The sequence below is a fragment of the Pelobates fuscus genome, chromosome 6 (assembly GCF_036172605.1).
Source record: "Pelobates fuscus isolate aPelFus1 chromosome 6, aPelFus1.pri, whole genome shotgun sequence".
In the NCBI taxonomy this organism is placed as follows: Eukaryota; Metazoa; Chordata; class Amphibia; order Anura; family Pelobatidae; genus Pelobates; species Pelobates fuscus.
In genome coordinates this window covers 72,820,824-72,824,684 of record NC_086322.1, presented here as the reverse complement: position 1 = coordinate 72,824,684, position 3,861 = coordinate 72,820,824, and the positions used below count along the sequence as shown (strand labels likewise).

Genomic DNA, 3,861 nt, shown 5'->3' with positions numbered 1-3,861 from the left:
ACAATCTCGGACACCTGTGATAATTAGATTGCCAGGCGAGCCCAATTTAAGGAAAAACTACTAAAGGAGGGTGTTCCACATTATTAAGCAGAGCACCATTTTCATGCAATATGGGAAGAAAAAGGATCTCTCTGCTGCCGAAAAGAGTGAAATAGTTCAATGCCTTGGACGAGGTATGAAAACATTAGATATTTCACGAAAACTTAAGCGTGATCATTGCACTATTAAGAGATTTGTGGCTGATTCAGAACACAGACGGGTTTGTGCAGATAAAGCCACATTGAGGAAGATTTCTGCCAGATCCATGCAACGGATCAAGAGAGCATCTGCTAAAATACCATTACATAGCAGCAAACAGATATTTGAAGCTGCTGGTGCCTCTGGAGTCATAGAAACATAGAATGTGACGGCAGATAAGAACCATTCAGCCCATCTAGTCTGCCCAATTTTCTAAATACTTTCATTAGTCCCTGGCCTTATCTTATAGTTAGGATAGCCTTATGCCTATCCCACGCATGCTTAAACTCCTTTACTGTGTTAACCTCTACCACTTCAGCTGGAAGGCTATTCCATGCATCCACTACCCTCTCAGTAAAGTAATACTACCTGATATTATTTTTAAACCTTTGTCCCTCTAATTTAAGACTATGTCCTCTTGTTGTGGTAGTTTTTCTTCTTTTAAATATATATATATATATTTTTTTAATATTTATTCATCTATGTATAATATGTTGGTAGTGAGATACATTTTACATATACAAGGATTAGTACATTTTCTTTTTTACATTGCCAAACACTTTTTTGTTTTATTTTCCAGGCAGTAAGATTCATTCTGATCCTTCTTTGGAGAATCACTGTCTTGATTCTGCTCTCCATTACAATGTTCATCGGCATGTCAGGGTATTTATATCGGCAGACATTTTGTGCTATGATAGAAATTAAAAGTGTATATTCTGAAGTCACTCTGAACAGACCAGAATCCATTTTGTTATTTTCAAGTTAACAAAAGACACAAGATTTCAATCCCTTCTGTAAAACTGACCGCTTTGCCGGAGCTAAGGAATGTATAGTATAATCAAACCAAGTGATAAGAGACTGTCTAAATTGCTAATGGAATAGAATAAATTCTAAACCCAGACATAGGTGACAGAGAAGATTAAATAATTTAATTTTACTTTCTATATCTAACAGATTCCCATTGTATTGAAGGGGTCATTTTTAGTATTAAGAACTGTCATATTAGAAATTACAGCAGAATTTGGAGACACATAGTCTGGACAAAACTTAAAGAAACTCTTTGATCTGACGAGAAAACTTGAGTTATAGCAACCATATAGATAAGGTAAATGACGTAAAAATAGTCACCAGGAAAAGTTAACTCTTTCCTGGATAGGTATGTTTAGTGGGATGAGACTGCCATCTATAGACCAAATATTAAGTTGCTATCTAAAAAAAATAACCACACCCCTAGTGTTGTTATTGGTTTATTAGCCAGTGACGAACAGAGAATCTGTCCCTTTAAAAGTTAAGACAAAGGGAAGAGAGAGGAATCAGAGAAATCAAGGCAGATGCAAGGAGGTATGCAGTAATCAGGAGAGAGAAAGCAGTCGGGGGCAAAAGAGTCGGAAGCAGGCTAAGAAAGAAAAGACAGAGAAACATTCCTGGACACTTAGCTACCTGAGAACATCCGGTGAGAATATCTATTTAACTGGTAAATATACTGGTTTCATTTAATTAATTTAAATTAATTAAAATTTTCTATTAGCATGATATACGACTGGATAAATCACGATCAGATTTCGGTATTTAGAAATCTTAGTTAATAAGAAATACATTATTAATTTTTTTTATTCTGCAGATAAAAAAAAAATATCATTCTGTATTTATGTGACATATCACATGTTAGCATATTGTGATATTTATCCAGCTGTATTGATTTGCTCTAAAATAAGATTAACTATCTGTTCAGGCAAATTATTAAAATTCTGCTAATAGAACATATAGATTTCTTCTTATTGGATGGATCCAGGAAATGGCTAATGAACTGGTTAAATGTTATTTTATTTAAAATTACATAAGAATAGATCTTAAATGCCTAGAAGAGGTCTAGCCAGCATTGAAAGGGTTATTCTAACTGTCAGCTAAGTTTTTACGACCTTACGCTGCATTCTATTCTCTGTGTGAAACTTTCACATTCTTTCTCTGTGAAGAAAGTCGTAAATCTTGTCCTGACGGCTAATGTGTAGATTCTAAACTGCGTTAACCATTAGGAGATGTTTTTATATTACCATATTGTATTGCATATTCATGTTATACTGAATCTCCATTGATTATTATCACGCATGTTACTTATTATTATTATTTTAAAATGTCACAATTAAATTGTCTATTTTTATAAAAATTTGTGATTTTCTTTATATGGAATACATTTCACTTATAATGATAACGTTCTTTGGGATCTGAGAATTAAAATAGTGGGTAATTCTCAACTGTTTACTATTATTATCCCATAAATATCCCCACAGGCATTAGTTTGCTCCTCTTTAGAAGGACATTCCTCTTTCTTTTCCTTTTCTGCAGATTCTTTGAGCATTACAATTCCATCCCGTTTTTCTGTTTCAAGGTCACTTTCCGTATCATTCTTAGAATGTTCTTCCTCACTATCTGTGTCAGACGACTTGCTGGGTTCGTATGTGGGGTCATCAGGCTCATCTTCATCTGGAAGATCCTCGCTCATGAATGTGACCCAGCTGTGCTGTTCTTCTAGATCTACGTAATCTTGCTTCCTCTTGCTTCCCTTCCCTGCTTGGTTTCAATCCAGATTTCCTTACGTCATCTGATCCAGTTGCATGACCAATGTCTTCAGCATTGTAACCCAGTGCCCATTGCAGCCTGTGAGGAGCGAAATACAAGATTATCCTGGTCAAGCAACCGATTCTCTTCTTGCTGCTCAGGACACGCCGGCCATGTGGGGAAGCCTGGTCAGCTGCACAAATAGTCAACACCTTTTTAGAGCGTCCAAAGAATATAATCTTCTTAAGGATTTTAAACACATATTTTAGAGGCCAGATCTGTGTGAACCTTATCAAGAGAGTTCTTATAATTCCTTTACTTTTTGGCTTTACTTTAGATTCATCCTTTGAGCCCTCATGATTTTCATCTTTGTCCTTCCCATCCATCTTTTTCTGCAGAAGCAAATTATTAAATATATAGATAAATAGATAATCAAATATAAGAAATCAACACTGAAGGCAGGAAAAAAAAAAACACCTTGATATCCCATGGACATCAAGGTGTAGAGTCCTCCAGAGTCTTGCAACTGTGCATAAACCTTCTATTCGGCCACCACTAACCAATGCTCACAAGCAGAAACGGCTGCATTGGGCAGAAAATACATGAAGACTAATTTTCAAACAGTACTGTTCACTGATGAGTGCTGTGCAACCCTGGATGGTCCAGATGGATGGAGTAGTGGATGGTTGGTGGACGGCCATCCTGTTCCAACAAGGCTGCGATGTCAGCAAGGCGGTGGTAGAGTCATGTTTTGGGCTGGAATCATGGAAAGAGAGCTGGTCGGCCCCTTTAGGGTCCCCGAAGGTGTAAAGATGACCTCTGCAAAGTATGTGGAGTTTTTGACTGACCACTTTCTTCCCTGGTACAGAAGGAAGAACTATGCTTTACGTAATAAAATCATCTTCATGCATGACAATGCACCATCTCATGCTGCAAAGAATACCTCTGCATCAATGGCTGCTATGGGGATAAAAGGAGAGAAAGTCATGGTGTGGCCTCCATCCTCCCCTGACCTCAATCCTATTGAGAGCCTTTGGAGCATCCTCAAGCAAAAGATCTATGAGGGTG

At 37.1% G+C, this 3,861-nt stretch overlaps 1 pseudogene; it reads right to left on the bottom strand.

Moving 5' to 3' along the window:
* Positions 1–1,589: 1,589 nt before the first annotated feature.
* On the bottom strand, positions 1,590–3,179 carry LOC134566060 (uncharacterized; annotated as a pseudogene).
* Between the last annotated feature and the right edge of the window lie 682 nt (positions 3,180–3,861).